The following is a 26,518-nucleotide window of genomic DNA, read 5'->3' as shown; positions in this document are numbered from 1 at the left end:
TAGCCTCTACCTTCCATAAAATTAGTGCAAGTATCTGAAAAGATGTTTCAATCAAAAAGCTAGAATTTCAGTGAGGTATGCAAAAGAATTAAGTCCTCACAAGTGCCATCAATGTTAAAGGGAAATATGAAAATAACCACACAATTTGGACTTTCCATGTGTAAAATGAAAGGACACTAAGCTTGCTATTAACATGTTACTAATTGTAAAACAATAGTGATAGATACTGGAAGTTAAAGGACTGAACTAAGGGTGAGCAATAGGTTTATTGCAGTACAACAGAATTTGAAAACAGGAGGAAAAGAGAATTCTACATGAGGGGAAAATCCATTAATTGCATTAGATTTTTTTTTCTCAGTAAATATGCAAATGTTGAGGAGATATTTATTTTTTATTTTATACAGCAAAATACAAAAGTATAAATTGTGAACGAAAAAAAAAGTTTTCCTGTAGATGCCAAGAGCCAACCTAAGTTACTGCTCTTTCCAAATTAACCACCTCAAATACTGAGCAGAGAGCCAATAATCTCTTTGAACTACTGAGGTTTAACTTTTAGCATGTCTCAAAAAGGAGGAAATTTTTAAAGGGAGGTAGGACTGCCAGCTTGGTTTGTGTATTTCAAAGGGCAAAGGCAATGCAGAAAGGGCAACAGTAACCAGGCATCTTGCAGATGAACAGATGGTATAAACCTGATATGTACTGCCAGTTAACTACAGTTAAGTAAAATACATTTTAATACATCGCATTATCATGTGATAAATTTGGAGACAAGTCATAGTGTTAATTCAAAAACAGAAGTACAGGGGAAAGCTTAGGGACCATCACAGGTAATTGCCTCAAAATTATTTCCCAATAGTGCTCAGTGGAAGAAAAGACTAATACTATCCCTGAGTGATTAAAAAGAAGATAACTGAAGAAGAACAAAGTCAGTATCACCTCTAAACCCAGCTTCAGTGAAGCTCTTATTAGGCTGTTGCTCCCAGTCTAATTCAAGGAAGATGTGAAAAAGCAATGAGCAATTTAAAGTAGAGCCACAAATGGGCTTCACCAGCTGGGCAACAAGCCTTACCATACAGGGCTTAAGGCATTAAATATACTTAGCTTTCAAGAAAAGCTTCAGCTGTAGCTTGATCACTGTACATGCAGGTGAAAGACAGAGCTGTGGTGGCAGCTTTTCAAGGTTGTTGACAAAGAAAAACAAGACCCAACAGATGGGAGCTTAAGTCATACAAATTCAGTCTGGAATAAGAAATAATTTACCATCACAAAGACTAATTAAACACTGGAACAGTTTTTCACTGAAGGTGATTGCCTTCTTTCAATGTAAGCTTTTAAAAGTGGATGAAACACTTTTTAAAAGATGTTCTTTAAACCATACATCATTTGAAGTGCTGCACAAGACTCACTGCCAATATCCTGGAGGAATTACATTGCCCCTACACTGCCTTCAGTTTCTGCAGCTCTGCATGAGGGTGTCTCACCTATTTAAATATTACAAGGCCAATGCAGACCTTCTGTAAATTACAATGATTATTTCTCTTCTTCCCCCTAACAGTCCCATAGGGAATCGGTCAGATTCTGATTAATTTGTTTATCATTCCAAGTTCTGAAATTTCAAACATCATCCAGAGCCAGAGCAAAGACTGCCTGGGAAGTTACTCAGTTGCTGTAACATGGTGCACCAGTCTTTCTCTTTCAAGGTTAAAGTGCCCAGCAATGCTGAAGTCAGACATTTAGCCTCAGCAGAGACAAATTTCACCTCATTATTTTACCTCAGCACCTGCTTTGGGTTTGTTGGGGGGGGTTGCCTATTCTGCAATTTTAGCTTTTAGTATTATTTAGACAAATTTCCCCCAGTCCAGTCCTTACCAATGAATAGAGTTTTTTTTCTGGTTCTCTCTCTAATCTCTTTTTTCAGCACACACAAAGCCCCAAGGTCAATCCAAGCATACTTTGGTGAAATGTAAGGAAACCATGACATTTAAAAGAGGAGAAAAAAGGGGGGAGGGGAGTAAAAAAATGCCTTTCTGCTCTGTAACTGCAAAATAAAGATGCCCACAGACAGCACTGAAGGTTTATGAACAGATATAAAAAACATCTTTACCAATAACAGTGAAAACCCCACATCTTTTGAGCCAGCAGCACTGAGCCTCACTAGAAATGCCATGAGAATGAGCATTCCATCAGCACCACCACTGAAATGCTCTAGTGATGCACTTTCAGCAAATTACTGTGTTTTGACAAAATCTAAGTTGATGGCGCTAAGGACATTTCTACCACTCAAAACAGTTATTAAAATAATCTTGTGTAACACAAATCACTGGGAATTACGTTCCATAAACTGACTACTCAAACAAGCTTAGGATGATCTTCTACCCTCTCCTTTCACCAGACTAAAAAGGAAAGAGAAGACACAGTGCAGTGGGTCACTGAGATGTGTGCAGCATGTGACAATCTGGGCCAAAATCTACTTTAGTTTGTGTGGCTAAATAAGTGCAGTAATCCTTACTCCAAATCTCAGATGACTCCCCTGAAGCCACTGCAGCCTTAAAGATTAACAACTGAAGACGTATCCTCCTAATTCAAGCAGAAAAAAAGGAGGGAAACAGAATGTCAGACATAGGAACTGCATATGTTTTAAAAATACTCAGGGAATCCTATTTACAAAACTCACTTCAGCTGCTACTCCCTCTGTTTTAATATTCTATGATGGGAGAAAGCCAATACCTTTCTGTTTACCCCATTCTTATTTATAATAGGTTATTACATTTTAATTCATCCAACTGCTCTTCTGAATTTCCAGAAAAATTGTGCAAAAAGTCCATGTAAGCAAAAAATATTTTATTAATGTACTGGAATCCACCATCATGGAAGTGAGTATTGGATTTCTCCATTTTTAACACCCTGATTCCCTACTACCCTGGGTGTCTAGATGGTAGCTTGATTTCCAGATTTTCTATTTCCAGCCACCTTTCTTGCTTACTAATAATAATTTTCCTAAACTACCTGCAGTCCCCATTAGAAACTGTGATTCTCTCCAACAGCCACTCCCTCCAGTGACAGGCATACAGCTCACTACAAATGAAAATCATGAAAAGGAATGAGAGAGGGAAAGTTGAACAAGCACTACCAAGTCAGAGGCACCAAATCTTCTGTTAACATAATGAAGAAAAACAACATGAAAAATTATAGGATCTAAGCTGAAGTGCACTGAAATCAACAAATCTCTTTCAGCCTACTGAGGTCAGATGCTGTCACCCCTGTTCTAATCCCAGTCCAGGGCTGGACAGAATTCCCAGTTCAATCACACCTCTGTTACCATCATGGTAGCTCAGGCACCCATCTGGCAGCACCAGCACCATCTCATCTCTGCAGGCTCTGCCTCTGCAGGGTTTGTGGACATGGAAATAACCAAGGGCTGGAAACTCAAGCATTCACCACAGGGCAGCAATCTTAACTCCCTAAGTTTTCATAGGAAAGGGGAAGTTAATATATTTTTCTAGTAACAAAAATATTCATCTACAGCAAACCATAGGGTAAGATCCCAGGTCTAATGTTTTGATGGCTCCCAAGCACCTCTCTCTAAGATAACTGTGCTGTAACCCTGTAATATGTGAAAAAATTCACAGAACTCATTTACAAGGGTATAATACAACAATTTCAGCCCTGTATCTTCTGTGTATCTAAAAACTCCAATCTGTTCCTGGTGGAGAGTGTTTCTTCATCATGTGCTCTATTAGCATCAGCTTCCTTTTTAAAATTCAGTGTTCTTTCTTTCTCACTGCCAATATTCCAGATATCCAGACTTGTATCTCTGTTTAGTGACCTGCCATACAATGGTTTTACTAAGCTTAAATGGTCGGTGGTTTGTTCAGAGCTATATAAATTCTAGACAGTATTTATAAGACTGTTCTAAAAGCTGGAATTTGCTGGCTAATAGCAAATTTCTGCAAGAGTTGCTACATATGCAAAAGAGCTTCTGCTCTCCAGTCCCAGATCTGTGGTTGTCACAGTGATTAAAACTCCATGTTTCCTAAACAATTAACTAACATAGTCTATTAAATCTCATTTTATTGCTTTGAATGGATTTAGATGGTACAATAATCCAGCTCAGAAGCAAGACAGAATTTGCATATCTCTTTCAGAAAATGGATGAGACATAAAATGAACGACATGGTGGATAAAACCAAATCCTAGTGTTTTCTCAGCCTGCTTTGCATTTGATTTTCTCTGCTCTACCACAAACAAGTTTTAGCAGTGATAGACTAGGATATATAGAAATCAAGGATAGAGAAGCTCTCAGAGGCTACAAAAACAATTCACTTTTAACAGAACAAACACATCACTCAGTATATTTTGACAAACTGGAATGTGAAATCAGCTAAAATGTTTCTTTTCTTTGACTAGTACTGCTGGAGACAGCACTTCATGTCGTGCATTCCAGGCTGCAACTTAAATTCCATTTTGTGATTCAAAAAGTTTTTCTTTTAGTGCTTCAAATGGAATATATGACCTGCAATTCATTTATATTTCCTATGTAATTAGTAGCTGGCAAGTAAAACAAATTAGGTGCTTGATAAACACAGAGAATTATATTTTTAAAGCAGTTGTATTTATGCTTGGAAGGAAGGACAGTTTTATGAATATGTAATCAAGGATGTAAAATTGGAAAGAAAACAAAATAGAGCATAGTTAATTTGGTGGTAGTGACAAATTAACACTGAGCCAAGCCCCCTGCACGTGCACTGCCCTGATAAACTTGTTATTAGCAAAGGTTCACTGAGAGGAGCTTGGTAATCCTTCTTCTGTGTTTGCTCTTCTTTATTAGCCCTTGGAGAAAATATTGTTTATAAAATAAAGATCTGCACAAGCAAAGATAAGAGTCCCTGTTTCCTGACTAACCTGTTTAATGGCTAACAAGCTGGGAATATATAGCTCTTTTCTCCTATTTCCTTCATATATTTGGCTACAGGTGTGTGCTGCACACCAGTGATTACCAAGCATTTAGGAGCAGCTGTGCCTCCAAATGAAAGATGAAACTGAACTGAAAGTTTATTTGAAATGGAAGTAAAACCTGGCAGATGGCAGCATCCAGAAATAGCACCACTGAAAGAGAATTTTTTGTGCAGCTACTGCTCCAGAGCACTGTGAGAACAGGGGGAGGACATCTCAGCAACAATCTACAAGGGGAAAGGGGGAAAAATAAAATAAAGGCATTTTTAGGGGGATATGAAACAGTGGAGGGGATAGGAAGAAAAGAAGAAAATTAGCTTTCTGTGCCAACATCTAAAAAAAAAGATCAGAAACTTAAAGAGTCTATTTAGCAAAATGAAATAATTATAAGTATCCATAAGCCAGGTTTGTTCTTTGAGCAAAAGAAAAGCTAGTGGAAATACATGGGATAAAAGAGTCATTCAGAAAAAGAACATGAAAACTGACCAGTGGTCAGAATCAAAGAAAAATTTAAACCATAATAAGCCTTTGATGTATTGTGGAAGCCTCACTATCTTCAAAAGATTGTGGAAAGTCATCATGCTGAAACAGATATAGATCCAAGGGTTCAGGGAGATATGGGGTTAAGGGCATGTGCCAAAAGGAACATTCAAGGGAGGGGTTTTAGATATTTTGCAAGAGGAAACTGACTTTCATTTTTTTAAGAAGTAGCCACAGTGCAGATGCTGGTGGCCAGCAGCTCCACAGTGCTCTCTGTGCCACTAAGAGAGCCATGGTTCCCTTACTCAATCCCCTTGAAGGCTGACTACACCTTTGTGTATTTGAGCTGAATCTTCTCAGAAATGGCCTAAAACTGAGTGTGAGAGGAAATGCCGCCTAAAGTGTTTCACCCTTTGACCATTCCCCATTGGACTGACACAACATCCTCCCTCCAGTGATGATGAGCATCAGGGTGCTCTGGTAAGAGCAATTCATTTGTATCATCCCTGTATCAGGGACACAGGCTTTTGACTCTGACATATTTATGCATAGCTCCACTCTGTACTTCTCAGTAACCAGGTTGGAAATTCTCTAAAACACTTTTCAAAATAGAATTTTGCCTGGGAAAATCACAGAAATTTAAAAAAAAGCCCTACTTAACCAGCTCCAGCTGGATTGATTGGCATGAAATTAATCCTATTGCTGCAGTCTAAGTGAGGAGGCCAGAAGAAACGTGTTCCTCTCCATTCACTGTATACACAGAGGTGGAATAATATAATGCGTCAGAGTAATTAGAAACTGTAAATTAAGATCACACCTGGATGTAGAAATAATCTAAATCTTGAACATTTCACTTTGGAAACATCTTTTTCATTTAATGTTGCTGTTTGGCTGCAATAAATGTCAGACCATCCAGCAGTCAGAAATCTGCAATATCATGGGCAGATCATCCTGATGACTTTAAGAGATCTCTGATTGCACTGCTGCTCCACAATCTCTTGTTTAGGGAAAGCTGACAACCTTGCCTTCCTGACAAAAACTGTTCCAGATGATTCAGATGAGTTACTCGTGACAACCACTTTGCAAAAGTCTTTAATGTGAGTCATTTTATGGTGATTCATTTACTTTTTCATCATTTTAAAACAAGTTTTCCAGTGTGAAAAAGTTTAAAGACCTCTTGAACAGAATTTGCTATTGTAAGGCTCTATTTTTCACTAGAGACAAAATCATTGCTTTATCAAAACAAAGTTCTTCTGAGCAATTTTCATCTATTTCTGGTCTTGTAAACCAAGCCCAGTCTGAGTGCAATGTTGAAAACTGACATCAGATATTCTGGGAGGGTTACTAGGCGACACTGCAAAGTTCTGCAATGTTATCCAGAATCCCAAGCTTTTTCACATCTGCAGTCATTATGTTGAATTCATTCATCTAATAAATATCTAGAGCAGTGACATAAAAAGTTTCTTTTTGAATGAAAATATTTTCTTCAAAAGTTAATTTTGTAGGTCTTACAAAGCAACTGTGATTTTCTCCTGCAATGAATATTTGTTTTGCAAAGGAAGTGTAGGGTAATCTCTGCACAAAATTGGGAGCTGTTGAGATATTTTGATTAGGGAATTTTATATTGGATTTGAGGTCTAGGATTTTTTTCTAAATTGGCCCAGAACACCATAATTCTGACCAGTCCTTAACAGAGAGCTACACTGGGAGTGATAGTCACATATGCTTACAAAAAAATACATTAACATATTTAACCAGTTACAGTGGCTGTGTGGCAAAATTGGCAAACTCATAACCAAGAGAAAGCCCCTAAGACTGGGAATGTCACTGACATTAAAACTCCCTGAGAGCCACCATCTACGAGTAATCAACCACAAATTAGCAGAATTCTGTAGACATCAAAACAAAAGAAAATTGTTGCTGCTATACTAGAGGTCTTTTTAGCCTCTGCTAAATACAGAGAAGGTAAACAGACCTGGACTGAAGGAGGAAATTAAATTACTTCCAGGCAATTAACAGAACACAAAGCTCAAAGTCAAATTTGAAATGATGTCCTCATCAAATGCTGCTTTCCCAAAGCACAAATGATTGCAAAAGAGCAGAAGATTTTACATATTGGGCATGTTTTGCTCTGCAGTTGTTTAGACTCTGGAGGGAGCTGAGGATACTCTTTCAGGAGCCCAGATTTCATACATCACATTTGTAGGTTAGAACCACCATGCCCAGGGAAAAGAGCCTGAGGCTTTTGAAGACACTGAAAGGAGCTTCAGCTGTACAAACATCATTCAGAAAGATAAGTCACTTGATGTTCTTGTTAAAAAAAAATAAATAACCCAATGATGTGCAATGTGCAGATCTGTATGAGTAGTCATTTCAAATGAATGATCTCATACAGTACAAAATCTCTGTCTTTCCTATACATAAATTAGTAGCTTGCCTTTATCCAGTAAAGCAAGACTGAGTAATGTATTATAATAATGAATTTCTTGGGAAGACAATCAGCTTCCCTTTTATATTTGTGCCATTACAGTAGTCTCACAGTATTTTCAGTGCGTCCTCATGTCCTCAGAAATTTAAATTTTAACTCTTTTGTGACATTTTATTAGGAAAGCACAGAGTTTTCTCCACATTCCCAGAGGGGCTGAACTCTAAGCTTAACTAAAACTCTACAAATCTCTTCCTGCTAAGAATAAGTTTACATTTCCATATTGTACCTATCTAGGAAAAAAATGTAGAAAAACCTAGTGCTATCAAGTTCTGTAAATAAAGAACATTAGCACATGGTTCTGGAGATCTTTCTGGCAAAAGTGTTCAGCTATTCCATAATAGGCATGAAAGGCAAGTACTGTTCTTTCTTATTTCAAAAATATTCTCAAGTAGGACTTGTTTTCTGCCTCTAGCAGCTTGTTTCCCCTCAAGCCTGTTGATACAGAGAGCTGTCTATGAATATTTTTTTTTTTTTGGTACCTGCAATACCCATGCTTACAGCCTGAAGCAAAAGGAAGCAAAAATGATGAAAGTGTTTCAAACATTCTCCACTTCATGTATTCTCCCTGATGGGCAGAAAAGCTGAGCCATGGAGGCATATAGCACTGCCTAATAAATGGGACAAGGCAGACACACATGAATAAGAAAGAGACACATTGGTGACCTTATGTGGCCCATAGATGCTTCCATGATATGCTAGCATTAATCAAAAGCAGGATTATATATCTCTTTATGTTTATTCCTTATTTCACCTGTACCAAAAAGATAGGCATTGCTGTTCATGCAATAGCCTCCAAATCTTTAACAAGCTCAGCCACAATCACCTTCCTGTCAAAACCACAAATTTTTACCTCAAGTTGTTTAGACTACTTTTTCCCATTCATAACCCACCAGTTTCTGCCTCCCAGATATATCTGGTAGAATATCTTTTAGGTCCAGCCCTGAGCTATAGGGTAGCCATAAATTTAGGCTTTGTACAGGAGTCGTAATATTGTCTTAACTTTAACAAAACCCTTTGCAAACACTCTTCTTCTTGTCAGGATCAGTAATGGCATTCCAAAATAAATCGCAACACAAACATATTTCAAATTTCTTATTACTCAGACATACTTTATTGGCTAGCTACTAAAAGTTCTAGTCAGAGACTAAAAACTGCAATGAGAATTATCTCAGTGTGCATTGATTGCTAATCTAAAAATACATGTCTGTTTTCACTCTAATAATTCTAAAAGACATTTTCAAAATAATGGATTTTATTACTATGAACCTCCATTCCTCACTGTTTTATTTTGTGAGCATCTTCAGTCACATCTGGGTTGTTGAACCACTGATCCACATTTGTTAAGACTTTTGTCAACAGCAGAGGCTCACCCAGGGTAGGGTACATGCTGAAATCAGCACATACAGATGAAATGCACTGCTTGTGCAGGACTGCAACCCATCACACAAGCTGTGGCGCCCTTAAACTCCTAAACTCATAAATTTAACAGAATTTGTATTTTAATCTTCTGAGTATTAGTAAATCAGTATCTGTTACAGCATCTGCTGACCTGCTGCACTATCCCAATTACCCACAGCTACTCCTCACCAGAAGGGAGCATTTTTATCTCCTCCCAACACAACATTAATTCCACCTCTAGACAATAACCCTCTGTCAGAAGCATATTTTCCAGACTGAAATTTCTAGGGATTCAAAATATTTTATTAAAGGCTTCACAGTCTAAATGCCAACAGTGCTAATTCTCTTCTCTGTGGAGTTCCCCCAGGGAGGAATAAAAGAGTCAATTTAGCTGACTGGCCCTTGTTTTCAGAAGCTGACGATATCAAAAAGAGCTGCAAGATAGAGGCTATAATCCCACAATATTAGATTTTTTGATGTTCAGCTCTAAGTGAAGTGGATGCCAAAGTTACTAGTATACATAATAGCTGCCCCTTGAGATGAACTATATAATTAATACAGAAATATGAACACATTTAGTTAAAAGTTAAGTAGTACCAGCATAAAGCTTGATATTAATGTTGCTTTCATTAAACATCAAGAGGAAGAAAAAACATATAGAAAACCTTAGATTCCCTTTAGCTGCTATTATTCTCTCAATGTCTCACAGTAGAGTATTACTAACATGTATGATCTGGTACACAATGGATTTGATATCCTTATACTGTATATATATTGTATCCTTGTACTGTGTGTATATATATATTATATCCTTACATAATATGTCCTTATATTACCCTTATCATGCTATACACTTTGATGTATTTCTATTAATATGATAAGCATCTGATTTGCTTTACAGTACCTTTGTAAATAGCAATGCTGTTTGATAGATCCAAATAAGACACAAAGAAAATTATCTCAAACTGCATGAATTATCTTGCAATATACAAGCAAAGCCACACCCTATATGCAAATATCTTGCAAATCCCATCTGAAAATAGAAACTTATGTTTTATTACAAGGCTTTTGCAATGTAATAAGTTCCCTTGCCTAATTCATTAAAGAATTTTTTTATCCAACATCTTGAAATTAACCCCATAGAGAATTTGAACAATTCACCAAGACCCTAAATGAAAATCTACTTGGATGCCGAACTTTGCATATTCAGTGTTGTGAAGAGAAATGGATTCATGGGTGAAAGATCATTTCTCATTAAGAATGCCCTGAAAGAAGAATGAACCTTTTCTGAACATCATTCATTATTCTCTACATGGGGTTGGCAGCACCAGCAGCCTAACTAGATTCACATCAGAACCTAAATTCACAGCACCTCTGCACAGAAATCTAGGGAGAAGCCAATGGGATGGCAATCAGGATTAGCTTTTCTGTATTAAATTTCAGAATATATTACCTAAAACTACAAGAATATAAAAGACAAGCCTGATGGCAATCTGTCTTGCTCCAACCACCTGGTGAGTACAGTGCAAAGGGGCATCCACAAAACACAGCAGACACATCCAGGCATCTTCAGCCTTGGCATCTCCATCCCGAGGATGAAGAATGTCACTGAGGATGAGTCTGGCAGAGGCAAAGACTTTTTTATTCCATCAGGATTGTCAAGAGTGTGTGAGTTTATTTTTAGCAGAAACCTTGAAAACTCAGATAATAAAGGCAACCAATCTAAAAACCTATCAGACATATAAAATATCGAATTACAGCTATATGTAAATCTAAACACAATATATAAAATATAATATGTAAGCAGCCACCCATTACAGCATGGTGGATGAAAACTCCAGTCAGAGAGCCCTTGGAGGTGGGCAGGAGGATTGCAATGTAATTAACAGGCAGACAGACTCATTTGGAAGAACAAAGGAGGAAGGATCTGCCTCTAATAAACCAGTTTGATGAAATCACTACACTGAAGTTGTTGTGCTGGCAGACTCCACTCTGACAGTGGAGTAGCACTGACTGAGACCCAGGAAGTTACGAGGAAGCATCACCAAGAAGAGTCATTACATCTTCCAGGGCTCTAGAGATCCTTGTTTATTACATTTCTTACAAAATCTTATACTAAAGCAACATTACAAAAATTAGCACAGTAAATTTAAAACCTGCAACTTTTAAATTGATTTTAATAAATGTCAAAAACAATGACTGAATTTAAATGCACAGATGTTTAATTAGACTTGCCTTACTCTTTTTAGGTAGCACCTGCTAGTCTCCATTAGCAGACTTTGCTAAAGAACAATATTTTGTCTACTTCAGAGAACTCAGCAAAACCCATTTTCTTATTTTTACAGTAATAAGAAATACATTTTCTCTGTAAGTGCAAACAGTGGGCATTTATATACCCTACCATGCATTCCCTTCTCTTGCAATTAGTCCTTTACAAGTAATTAGCAACTATCTTGCTCAGTTATGGAGCACTTGTATGCTAAAGGAAACAAGGACTAGAACTCCATATTATATACTTCTATTGTAGAGAATAATTCAAACATCAGACAAAGTTTTCCTTTTGATTAATCTATTTACTAATACTGTGAATGACAGAGCAAGGAAACAGCTCTTGCTTATTTCTGCTGTGTGCAGGGTGTTGTCATCCTCCAGTGCTGTAGTTAACACATTTCATAACACACTATCTCATGGGATGAAACAGTTTCCCAAAATTAAAAAGGGAGGGGTGATTGTTTTAATTAACCTGCTGCTACTAAAAATCTAGGGATATTAATTCCACATCTCTAAATAGACATAAGATAAAAGTTTTCTTGTTAACAGAAAAATTGTTCTTGATTTCCATTTTTAGTATGTATTCTTTGCCCACAGGACAATTACAATCCTTTAATATAAGCAGACAGCTTTTCACAAAAATTCAGTCCCATAAATAAAATCAATGCAGCAAAACAAACAGAAACATGCAGACTGTTGCTTTCTTTCAATTAAAATGGAACAAAAGCTGTAGTCACTGTGCAACAAGGAAAAGCAGAGGAAGAGCAAATACATTGTCCATCTTGATACGACCAGGTACTTGAGGAAGTGGAAGACTGAAAAATATGTGATGCACCATGTTCACATGCTGACTTCAGAGAATGGGCACAGAGCCAATTTCAAAGAGAAAAATAGATCTACGAAATTATTTAATCTCTTCATCCAGATCTCTAAAACATCCATAAGTGATCCTGCGCGTTCTCAGTTACAGAAAACTCCCGACTAATTTCAAATATTTAGCACAGCAAGGTCATCTCTTGAGAATAGTTAGGAAATTATTTTTAATATGGTCTAGAATTTCAACCAAGCAGGTTTTTAAAAGTCAAATCCAGAAGGAGTTGGCACCTGGAAGCTTGCAAAGCACCAGCCATTATAACATAGCTGTAACCAAAACTATTAATCTTTCACTTTCAGGAACACCAATTTAAGAGGAAGCTTCTTAGTAAAAGGGAATTTAAACAGTATGCAACCCAGGATTTAAAAAACATTCAACCCACTCACTTTTTAGCCGTCTACAAGGAGACTTTTAACCCACTGTTTATAACAGAAGATAACATATACATGCTATAACACTAGATACCATAAAGTATTTACAGCTATGTACCATGAGTAACTTCTAATTTCACTCATTCCCTACTTGCAGCCACTAGAGATGAATCCCAGCATGGCTGGGAGCCTTGGCAGAACAAGACAAAGATTCAACACGTCAGAGCTTGGAGATGGAATCTGCCAATTCAGTGAAATGTGCAGCTCCAAAGGATGTGTAAAACACGAGGCACTTCCTGCTGAAGGTGAAGGACCATGCAGGAGCAGAGCTGGATATCAAATAGCCACTTCTTGACTTTCTAACCTATTTTTTTCCTGTTGTTCTTTGCCATCCTTCTCAAAGTCTATTATAAAGAAGCATTTTTAACCTGTTTCTTCAAGAAATGAGGCATATGTGGCTGCATTTCCTGGCCATCTGTCAGTTTGCTATTTTCCCTCAAGCACATTTTGAACCTGTTGAACAATTTCAGCCAATTTGACAGAAGACTAAAGGTTTCAGACACAGAAATTTTGGCATATTTCATCAAAAATCAAAGCAAAAAGAAGAGAAAAACCCAGTGCATTGCTGTGTTATGTGGCTGGCAGGGTGGGTAGTTACTGCAGTGGTGTCTGCAGGTTTCAGCCAAAAATAGCTAATATTACCAGAACAGTATTTTCTTCTTTTGGTTTTGTTCACCTTTTTCCTCCAAGTATCTTTCAAGCCAAGAAAAACACCAGAGGAATGGGGTACACCAGTGAGAGAAACAGCAAGAAACCAGAGGTGGTGTGAGCATTCCATATACATGTACTGGAAATGAACACACGTGACCAGGATGGTCAGTGTTGTAAATAATATAACTTCTAAATTTTTATTATTTCTCTATTGCCTTTGCCTTGGGGAAAGGAATTTTAAGGCTTTTTTAGGGGGATGTTGCACCACTCAACAGAGATGAGTTTAACCACACAATGGACTGGGAGTAGCCCAAAAGACAACCAAAAAATAACAACCATCAGCAGAACATCAACAGCCAATGAACACTGCCCCTGGCATGGCTGGAGACACCTGGTCCAGAAATTACTGATAAGGAAATCAAGGAATGAGGACCTAATTAACCACAGAGGCCAAGAAATCCAGATCCAATACAAAAGCAGATACTAAGAACTATGCAACTTGGGACCAATGAACATTGAACCAATGGATTTCTATGGGGTTTGGATTGTATGAAGTTTGGGGAAAATCCAGTAAAACTCATGTGTGTATGGAATACTTTCCATGATACATCCTGGCCAGAATAAACTAATGCCTGATTCTCTATCACTTCAAATAGAGTGTTACAGAGTTTCTCTTTTCTTCCTGGATTTTGATGACAAGAGGCCCCGAATAACCAGACACAGAATTTTCCATCTAGCTCATATACGAATAACCAGACACAGAATTTTCCATCTAGCTCATATAATCTCTGGGTTTGCTCCACTGACACTGGAGATTCTGAATTATTCAATGGTACATAAAAATCTTATAACCATCTTTAGTTACTGCATGCTAGTGTCTCCAGGTGAGGCCTGAGCAAATATTAGTTTGGTCTTAACTGTCTCCAGCTGTCACCAGGACCAGGAGGGAAGGAGCATAAAACAAAAGGGAGTGCTACTTCCATGGATGTCCATACTCATAGCTCCCAGGTATCAACAAATTAGGTTGTCCTGAGGCAAATACAATCTGTTTCCAAGCAAACTCATTTAATTATCATTGCTGTGTCTGTTCTCTAGCAAACTTTTTTTTATATCTATTTACAGTTTTAAAATCTTCCTGCTATAATGAATTATGCATCTGGGTATATACAAAAAAAACACCTCTGAATTTCTTTAAATCTGCTTAACACCTTAAAAAGCTTCCAATTTTTTTTTTTTTTTTTAATGGGAAACAGTACATATTTGTTATGTACCTGCCAGCTTCACATTATTTGGGATTTTATAGATTCCCATCATATATTCCCTCAATCATCTCTATTTCTAGAGGGATGAATTCCAGTCCATTTCGTATCTCTTCCCTGAGAAACCTTTTAGTGCTTTTGACCATACCTGACCATCCATGTTACCCTTTTCCATACATTTCCAATGCTGGGCATTTCCTCTCTGAGAGGACAGAGCCAGAACTGCACATTCAGCATGTGGACAAATGGGGAATAAGGGATGGTGAAACAATGCCCTTAGCTCTGTGCTCATTTCCTTCACTAATAATGCTTCAGATTCTATTTTATTGCTAAGAAACAGATTAATTCTTTAGAGATGTCCAGGATGACTAAGATCTCATTCCTGAACAATAATAGAAGATTTAGAGTCCATTTTAAAAATCTCTAGCTGTTTATGTTTCTCTTGCACATTACTTTTTGAAACACTAAATTTTATATCATTTTTCTTTCACCCAGTCAGTATTAGGTTTCTGTTATTATTTCCCTCTTCCTTCCGCTCCCCCAATTTTAACATCTTCATCTCATAAATCTTCTCTGTATTTCAAATTCCATAGTATATAACCTTATCTTTATATCTTTGTGACTTGCACCTACAAGTTCTACCAGCAATATAAAGTAGATCATAACAGTGAAACTAGTTTGACATTATCAAGGAAAATGTTAAATGAGCTCTAATAAGATATATTTAAAGTCAAATTAACTTTGTAGATTTTCCTATTTAAGCATTCAATAACATTGTCAGTGCTTTCTTCCACATCCCTCTACAGCTTCTGGTGAGGGTTTTGTGCAACTCACAGATACAGATAGAAATATATATAGAGAGATATATATAGTGTCTATGTCTTTACATAATGTATATTTTTAAAAGACTTTCTGAAATCTATGGCTCACTCAGCCATTCTCAGTAGAACTATCAGCATTATTTGCAATGTGATTAGGAAGCCTTAGATACTGTTTTGTGCAATGAAGATACACTATGACAATGTTTGAGGGGATTTGATGAGTCACCCACAGTCTGATTCCATGAGAGCAGGACTGCAAACAAAGTGTGAGGCAGCGCCTCATTGGCAGTGCAGTCACACAGTGCCTCCCTCATTGCAAATTCACTCACGTGCCATTATGCTGCTTTTTATACAATATGATATCTGCCTATTCTTAGCAAGCACTGCCTTGAACACAAGTGGAATAAAGTATAGCATGACTGCCCCTTGTGCTATTTTAAACAAATACAGAGTGAAAGGCAAAGTGTTTTCACAGACAATGGGCTAAGGCAGAAGGGTATTACATCAGGATTCAGAAGTACTCCACTTAAACTAGGCTGCATAGTTACCTAACAACTGCAATAACCAAAAGATGCTTTGTTTAGTGATGCACATTTTTACCAACAAAAAAAAAAGGTAAGAGAAAAATCTATTTTTCAGCTCTTGATTGCAGCTTTTTTAGTGTTGCAGTTTTTCCTTTTGTGTTTTGCAAGAGAGCTGACAATACTAATGTGGTTGAAAGAATTCTGACAAGTTGCAAGACATTATAGTAACTAATTTCACTAAAACATAGGATTTTTTAAAGGACTGGGAATGTACTGTCATCATAAATAAAAAAAATTACTATATTTTTTAGAAGCAAATACTGTCTACTTTGATGGAGTTATGCCTGGCAATATTTTAAGGATTTTGGGTGGAAGAAAAGACCATTCTTTACTTCAATCCTAACAGTAATAAAAAGTTAGCATATGACAGAATCCCTGTCTCTGCAGCACTTCAATAGAATAGCCACTACCTTTATCTCTGAAGAGCTCCAATCCCCATCTGCATGAAAAAAAACACATATGGATCTGATACTTTGTGAAGGCCAGAGAAGTTGTATCTGTTTACCCACTTATCAATTTAAAAGAAATGATAGGGCTAGAAGGGATGTTTGGAGGTCATAAAGTCCATCTCCTTGCCTCCAAGTTCAAATGCCTCTTATCCCTCCTGACAGATGGTTGGTTAGGGTGTCCACAGATGAATATGGCATTAATTCTTAAGGAAATTTATTTCAGTGCTGGCACTAAAAATGGTTCTACAGGAATGTTTCTGAGTCAAAAAAATATCAAAGGAAGCTGGCAGGAGTAGAACATACAGTTTGAGATAACAATTCTCCCTGGAGGAAAGTTAGAACAGCTCTGTATCCTCCAACAAAGCATTGGACAAATATCAACAAAATTCAAGTAGAAGCATCAAATAAAAGTTGTAACAAAGTCCTAAAAATAAGCAATAAAAACAAATAGATATACAGGCTGTTTACTGAAGAAAGTCCAAGATAAAACTTGATAAATAAATAAAATATATCGAGGAGGAACAGAATCACTACAGATTGCAGCTCCACTCATTGCTAACAAAATTGACTTTCATATGAAGTACATATTACTGATTTACCAGAAAGGTGACAATGATTTTTACAAGTATCTTTAAGGACAAAAACATTACAATAATGGAAGACTTCAACAGCACTCACAAACTCTGGGTAGGTGTCAGTGTATGTGATACTGAGACAAAGTCTTTGCAAAACATAAACATTTGATTTTTGGAAAAATTTTTTAGGTACCAAAAGAAAAATCCTATCTTTTGACTTTGAACAAAAGGTATCTGTGACCTAATTCAGGATATTTGCTATCACAGGCAACTGTTTCTGCACACAACCAAATCACAAAATAGAGAGGAAAGGAAAGCATAGGTACAGGAACAAACCTATCATAATAAAAACGAGTGAACACAGCTCTCATACAAGTAAGTCACAGCACTACAACTTGTTAGAATTATCTATAGGGCAAGGACAAGGCAGTTTATAAGTTGTGCTTGAATTTTCTAAAGGCTTACAGGAAGATTTCTTAACCAAAAGTTCATAAAATGCCATGGGAATGTCTTCCTGTGGATTAATAACAGATTAAAAAGATAGGAAAGTAAAGCAGGAATAAATAGTAGGACTTCAAATGAGGCATCTGGCCTGAGGCTTATGCTATTTAGTATTTTTGCAAATGATCTGGAAAAGGGGTGGCAGGGTAGCAACATTTGCTACCAGTGACAAATTATTCAGGGCAGTAAAAAGGCAAGCAAACTGCAAAGTCTTGCATAGGAATTTCATGATTCAGAAAGATTGGGCAATAAACGTACAGAAAAAAACTCAGTATAAATAAATGTAAAGTAACACACGTGGAAAAGGAACTTTAACTGTAGATATTCAGTGACTGAGCCTAAAGGAGCTATTATCTTTCAGGAAAGCTATCTCAGAGTTATAACAGATAGCACCATGAAAACATCATCTTGATACTCAGGAGCACTTAAAAAGGCAAATAAAACATTAGGGATTTTTAGAAAGGAAGAGAAAATGAGAGAGAAAACATGATTATGCCATTTTATAGATCCAAAACAAGACTGCTGCTGCATGAAATCCAATTTCCCCGTCTTGGAAAGCACCAAAGACTAGAGAAGGCACAGAGAACTGCAGCAGACTGATCCAAACTCTACAGCACTCAGAGACAACAGCAGAGGAAATTCTGACATTTCAGGATCCCTATAAAGTGGAAATCTTAGGGTAGAGGAGAAACTAATTTTTGAAATGTCAGCATATGTTGATTCTGAAACACAATATGCTTCTGGGGACTCTGACAGCTGTTACTGGAATTACAGCTAAACTGCTGAAGTCTCAAGGCTCAAACACACTGAGGGCAGCCCTGTTACCCAAGGGACCTTAGTCCCTGAGAACAAGGATCACTGCAGTGCTTTGTTCATGGCCTGCACAGCAGCCCCAGCCCTGGCTACCCTGCATGGATGGGATCTGTTCTGCTGCAGAAGCCTGAGCCTAAAAATTCCCACTGAAGACTTGAACCACCTTGTTCTGGGGTTTCCAGAAGTGCCACACTCTGGGACGTGGGTAGGAGAACTTATGGAATCTCCCCTTGAAACTCAGACACTCATTTGTCAAATAATTGCCATAAAAGAATTAAAGCTTGAAAATTATTATTCCCAACAAAATGCACAGTCTCAAAGATAACACTACACAAAAACATGTAAGGTAGAAGCGCTCATGTATGCATAGCTATGAACAGATTTAGAAAAGAAATTGAAGACCAGCTTCAAATCTTTTCTACCATCTGAGAAGCATGTTTAAAGTAGGTAATATTGCTACCTTGCTTAAAGTTTGAAAAAACACAAGCAGTATTGTTGGCCAGTATTCCTAAGTCAACAAATGTGGTGATAGACAGCTTCCCAGCTACACATATTCTATTTCTCAAGTGTCTCTCCCAGGAAATTTAGAAGAAACTTTTAGTCACAAATACTCAGAGAAAATTAAAACCATTCAGTTCTACAATGAAGTTTACAGTAATAATGTGACCTCATACATTAATAATGTGACCTTACATTTACTTCATTAGCAATCCTTCAACTGAAATTAAAGATTAATATGTACATCCTGCTTTTCTTAGAAGAAACAGAAGACACTGTTTCTTATTTACCCACCCATTTCTTTCTCTCACATATGCCTGTATCATAGCTTCAAGATTTCATGCATTTCCAAAACAATGCCATTTCTGAGCTTCTCGACACTCTTTTTGTTACAAAGAAAGCAAAGCAAAGCAAAAAAAGGTACAGTTATTGACAGACACCCACAGTAGCAATAGCATGGGATTTACTGGATGGAGATGTCTCAGCTTGAAAGAATCCAGGCAAAATTTCATTGAATATCAGCCAACAGCTATCCTTTCTAGCTTTAATCAGTCTCAGATTGGAACAAGAAATTCAGCTGAAGCCATCAAGATCCTCCCATTTTGATCAAAGTCATTATGTTTCCTCATGATTTCCAACCAAAATCACAAACAACCTGGCACTCTCAAAATTTATAAATTCCTTATTTTACTTCTACTGTATTTTACTGAGATGAAATAAATCAGCCTCAAATTTTACAGATTTCATGAAATGTTCACACAGCTTTAGAACAGATAGAGGCCAGTTTGAAACTCAGACTAATACAGCACTTCTTTGGACTGATCCCTAACCCTCAACATGCAGTGGCACCAGTTTGAAAAACTACATATAGCTGGTAAATTACTTAGAGTTGAAACTTCAGCCTATTTGAATTCAATGGGAATGCTGCCATGAGCTCAATTTGGATTACAATTTCATCATTTTGGTGATATTGCACCAAGAGTTTAATATTTTTCACAAAAAAAGCATTTTTTATTATTCATGTGGGTTAAATCTCTGTATAAATGTATTAAAAACAACCTATTAAACATTTTTGAAGCAAAAACTCAAAGGAATAACTTTATCATGGGTACAGTAAACCATCCTTTTATATACAATTTGTAGCCACATTACTCTAAAGTTCAGAGCCCATCAATTAATAATTATTTCAGTGTGTTACAGTCATTGGAGGAACAGAGAAGGCCCAAAAACACAGCTGTTCTTCCTCTCCCTTAATTTGATTCAGTCAGGGGCTTTCCAGTGAATTTGCTGCAGCTGAGTCAAACTCTGTTCACCCAGTTCTAGGTATATTTAATATACTGCAGAAAAATTCATACAGGACATGAATAACCAGCCCCTTACTCATAGGAATGACAGCTCTTCCCTCAAGTGAGCTAGACACATGGAAGAGACCTACTCACTTCCATGATCATCTTTTGATTTACTTAGAAATAATCTAAAGTTTCACAGATTAATTTTTATAACCAGTCTTTAATATTGTGTTAAATGTAATGAGTCAATCATTTTTATTACTGTCAGTGGGGAAAATTTCAAAGTACTCAGGTTAATCTTTTGCACGAGTACAAATTCAGATAAGTAGACATGAATTTTTTTTTGAAAGAAAAGCTGAAGAGAATTGCAGAAGATTCTGGACAAACATGCAAAGTAAACATGCCAGGATTATAGGAGTCATGTGATGACTCAAGATGTATCATGTGTGCCACTGAAAGTGTTATAACCATAATGAGTAATTGAAAGATGCATCATCAATGCTGATTTCTTGAGCAGCCAACAAGGATGGGTGAAGATGGGTGGCCATGGGGGCTGACAGATTTCATTCAGCTCTTGACATGTCTCTTGCCTATCTGCAATTGCTGTATTTGAGTGAACTTTCTGCTGTGCCAGCAGTAACCCAGGCATATAATTGCAACATCTTTGGAAAAGCTCATCTGAGAAACAAATAAGCTTTCTTAAAAAAAAAACTTCATATTGCCCTGACTCATAAATCTATGATGCACTTAATTAAATTCAATAGGCAATTTTAGGGAGATAAACAAATTAAAGAACCTCTACTGAATGACAGAAAGTTCCAAATAAACATAACCCATTTTGCATTTTAATTCCAGAGTTGTTTGTCGTTGTCAGGGCTGATACCTGCCTTATAAATACTCTTGAAAAGAGTTCTCACATAATGATATTAAAGAAACTTGCCAAAAAAAAGTTTTTTTAAATCAGATAACTCGCTCCATCCTCCATGGACACATTAGAGAAGGGTGAGAAAGATAATGGCAACTTTTTTATTATGCCAAGAAACTCTTCTTTAAAGATTTTTCTCCTCCTAACTCCTCTGGAGAGCAACAATTAGCATGCTGTTTGTCCAGATTCATCAACAATGGCACGTACAAAGCTGCAAATATGCCACACACGTGTCAGATTTATTGTGGTTCCCTCCAGTCTGACGGATTTGTACATTGTCTTTTTCTAGTAAAAGGCAGAACTGCTGCAGAAAGAAAAAAAATAATTTGCAACCAGCAGTCATCAGCTATGTGTAAGAACCCATCTGAGTCTATCCAGACTCCAGTGTTACTCTCCATCACCTTGGAATCCCCATTTCCTCCACTCAGCCTCTGCCACCACCTCTAGAGAAGCCCATCCCCTGCTGTCATGTCTCACCATATGTGTTTGTCAGCTCCAGAATCCCATTTAATGTACAATCAGGGAACAGAGAGCAGTGCAGGCAGAAGTTGTGAATTCTGCTCAGGAGAGATCTTTTCCATCTAGGTGTCATGGAAAGTTTTCTCTGGGCAGACTGAGCCAGCCCTCAAGTCTCTCAAGCCTGAGAATCAGCAGACAGTTCCTACCTCCCCTTTTCTCCTGCCCACGTTCTTCTTCACAGATTGTTCTCCCAAGCACCAAAAAGCCAATTTCTGTCACTCCTGTCCCTATCCCACTTCTGAGCACTGCAGACAAACGTGTTCTGTGGGCAGGGGGGGATTTCTGTCAGGAAGTGCTACCCCAGGCCGTGCCCGTTCACTGCGGCTGCCGGGGGAGGCCAGGGGTGGGCAGAGAGAGACAGCAAAAAATGACATTTGAGAGCATTTGTTTTCAACAACTGAAAAAGTAATAGCAAAAAAACATCTAGAGGAGCTGACAGGTGGTAAATCATGAAATGTTTCATATGGAATTTTTTAAAGATTCAGGAAAGCACCATGTGGTGCTCCCACACACAGTTTTTTAATATATGTGTGTCTATCGATGAGGCAGGGAGCAGAGAAGGTGCGCTCACTGCAGAAATGTGAAATGAATGCTTCTCAGCTCCTTGTCACTGGGCTTCTTTCACTCCACCTACCCAACCTGGAATAGCATCCCGGTTTCTCTAAGTCTGGCATCTTTTCTGTTCTTCTCCTCCCTTTATTCAGCTCATAGTCAACCACTCTTAATTTCTCAGCTCTTTGTTCTGCTCCTCTTCAGGGGCTCTGTCTCCTCTAGACACCTGGGGTAGTTTAAGACCCAATTAAACTCAGTACTAAGTAATTATTTCACACCCTCTTTCATGTTTTTTTCATTAACTTCCTAGTTTAACTACATTCTGCACAGATTAAGACTTTCTTGATGCCTGTGACATGAGGTAGTTGAAAAGAGAAAATATTAGTCAAATCATTCCAAAATGTCCAAATGTAAAATTTCTGCCTCCTGATATGCATGATGAGCAGGAAGTTATAAGACTAGGCTGTGTTATTCAGTGGACAAGATGTTGGACTGTCAACTGCAGTACTTGCATTACCATTTGAACTACTGAAACTGCTCCTTGCCAAGGACACTTTGGTCATTTTTAGACACTTTATGGGAGAACAGGTATTTCTCACACTTGGATTTAGCACAGTTGTTTTTTCATATAATAGGAGCTCAGGCTCTGCTGTTGCAAGGATCTTGGTGACTGTGAGATGCAAAGCTAAATGTCAGACATATAATATTTATCAGAAGCAGCAAAAGAAAAGGTTGCAGTCACCCTATGTGAAATTCTGAATTGAATGGAAAAGCACCATAGCTCCTAGGGGCTGAAACATCAATGTTACATACTGTAAAATTATAAATAAAATCCTTTCAAATACAAGAAAGCCTGAATTTTCTCCAGCCAGAACCTGAGGCTATGAAGGAGTTAAATTCCAAAGATACAGAGAATTAATAACTACAGGCTGTTATTTGAGGATTCAGGTAAACAATTCAGAGTGAAGTACAGCAAAATCTCTGTAAGAGCAGCACTGAGATGCTTCCTGCCTCCCAAACCAGGAATATCAGATCTACATCCTCTTCCATTGCATTCTGCACTAAAGAAAAATATAAAGGAGGGGAATCACAATTGTAAGTGCAAGTTAAGCAGCACCATTGGGGTATATTTCATATTCCTGAACAACCCACATAACCCTCACAAGAGACCTACTGCAACAATACAACTGGATTGAGGCAGTGCAAAATAACCCAACATTACACAGCAGCTAAAAGGTCTCTAGGAACATTTTGAAACCTTGAATATGCTTGTGAGAAAATGTATTTCATTCACTCCTAAGGATGGTAAATCAGTGGCTGAATTAATGTTACAGAAATTTTACAAATATTTTAGCACAAGTTATCCACACCAGTAAAATTGATCCCTCTTTCTATTGTTTCCCATTCAGAGTCAAAATTTTTGTGGTGTCTGATTAAGATATTCATAAGTCCAAATTTCACCTTGAAATGTCAGAGATGAAATTTTAAAAATTTAAATCAAAGATCCTTCTTGTTGAGTGGAAAACTACTTTCAATCCTGCATTTCTCTGCCTTCTGTTCCTTAGAATAACTTATTCTGTACAGTAATTGCTGCATGTGTGAAAAACAAATTTATCTCCGAAACGCACATATTTCCAATGATCTTAAAGAACAGTGATTCAAACACATTAAAAAAATCAGCAGCAGTAATACTACAGTGATTGGGTAAAAATCCTATAGAATTCTGCTGAAAGAAGAAATACGTGGAAAAATAATTGAATGCAAACAACCCTTCCCATGTGAAGCATGCAAAAAGCTATTAGTGATGGAGAGAAATTTGCAGTGCATTTAGGTTAATTTAGGAAGCTTGCCAAAATAATTAGAAGAAATCCTACAAACTTTTCAACCCAGGGGGAATCCTTTCATTTAATGAGTTAAAGGAAAAACAAATATCTTGAGGAATGTGAATTTAAAGTATTCTAGTCCTTGCTCAAAGCCAAGACCCTCTTCTTGTGTATGGTATCAAATTCCAAGTATCACACTGCCATCCCCAGGGAAACCAATGGACCACCAAAATAAGATAACTTTTTATCCCTACATTATAGTGGAATTGTGATGAAGCTGATGTGAAACACAGTCACTACCATGTCCAAATGTTAAATAAATTCAAGACAACCACTGAGATCAATCATCCCTCATAGCAAACACTGCTCTAGTTGGCAGTGGAGGCAGTGTGTCTGGGAACACTGAGCTGGGAGACAAATAACCTCTAAGAGTATTTTTAGCTATATTTGGAGCCTTAAATCAGGAGTCCAGAACAATCAGGAGACAACCCTAACTGGTGGAGCTACAGCCCAGGTTACTCACTGGAGCAAGGCCACCTGCCTAGGTCCTTCCTTTGGCCCTCCATCATTGCAGGCAGCAGCTTTCTATAGGCAGAACTACATTCGTGTCAGAACTGCAGCTGAGGAGGAAATGTGAGGTGAAATTACCCACATGTGTGATGCAGCAGAAGGTTTTTCCTCTAAAGAATGAATACTTATGCTAAATTTCATAAAGATAATATAATGCTCATGAATGCTCTCAAGGCAGCTGCCACTTGTGGGTCTGTTCTGTCTCTCCATAGGAATAGATCAGAGCCTTAAATGAGTTCAATCCTGAGGACTTAGTAACAAATCAGGGTTCACTATATCAACCAGCATGAGTCAACCTTTCTGACTGACCAGGTAACCTACCCTGCCAAGACAGAGCTGCGTCCCAGCCTAAAAACCAGCATGAGTATAGCAAATAGACTAAAGCTCTTATCTACAGCTCTAAATACATTTATATTCTCACTTTATATTCTCATTTATATTCTCATATGACTTATGCTGGTTGCAGTGGGTGGCAATTCTACTTCTCTAACAGTATTTTATAATAAGAAATCTATCCAAAGCAAAGAGGGAAATACATTCTGATTCCAACGGTGCACTCAGGATGGAAGCAGAATTTCAGCTGAATATATACTTGTAGATGTATTTTATTAGTTTAATAGAGCATCAGCACTAAAATATGTGGAATTTATCAATTAACTTACATAAGCATAAGACAATTATTTAGCACCTCATGACAGACTGCAGTGGCTGCCTCACCTGCAGTGCTGTTGGATGCACTCTACCAGCTCCACACCAGCTCTTTTGCAGCAATTTTCATTTGTGTGACTGTAAATAGTTTTAATTTTGATTCTTATGCAAAAAGACTTTAAGAGAGAAAAAAAGAAAAAACACATCTGGATGTGGTTGCATTATATCTCTATTTTTATGGCTTTTCCTTGTAATGCCAAAGTACTACACGTCTATTTGCTTTGACCTAATTGAGGAATACATGAAAACCTACTTTGTTAAAGTTCACTAATGCCAGCCAGCCACTGCAGCAAATGACAAACACAAGGACTTACTGGGTTACTGCTGCACACTGAAATGTAATCAAAGGCTTAAAGGCAAAAACTTGCAATAAAAAAATGCAACTGTCTTAGAAAAAGAACTCACTACTAGTGAGGATTTATTCTATATTCCCCTAAATACAAGCACAACATATTCTCTTTAGAAAATGTAAAAGGTAGTGAGCTAAGTTACATAAATTCTTATGCAATGAGGTTACATTGCTAATGTACAAGCTTTGGGAAAGGTATCTTAGAGTATTGACAGTAGAGTAGAAACTGGCAGAAACAATGAAACTATAACAGCAGGACCCAAACACAACAGACCAACACCCAAATTCTGGTCAGCAGCATCAATGAATTGGCTCATCATCTCCTTGGCCATCATCTGGTGATGCCACAAAGAACTTGGGTAGGCAATCAAGCAGCTTCCACTTTAATTTACAACAGGTCCTTTGACACCGCACCATACTGAGCACATCCCAGTTAAAAAATAATGCATGGAAGTTCATTTCCCAGTTACTTTGGTGACTTACAGGAGTACTAAGAGCTGGTTTCCCAGTTCTGCTCTGGAATACATGTATAGATAAATTTCAACAGAAACATTTTTGGGGAAGAAATTTAAATCCACATATCCACGATCTACTTTCACATTTGTCAAAAATGTGAATCCTCGCTTATTAACCTTTATATGACAGCACATCTTACTATTCTTCTCCGGCATAATAATCTTGTCAGCTGTGCAAATTTGAATACCCATCCTCAAATGGCAGCTATATCAAATTCACTA

The sequence above is a fragment of the Ammospiza nelsoni genome, chromosome 15, assembly GCF_027579445.1.
Source record: "Ammospiza nelsoni isolate bAmmNel1 chromosome 15, bAmmNel1.pri, whole genome shotgun sequence".
NCBI lineage: Eukaryota > Metazoa > Chordata > Aves > Passeriformes > Passerellidae > Ammospiza > Ammospiza nelsoni.
This window is presented reverse-complemented; position numbering follows the sequence as displayed.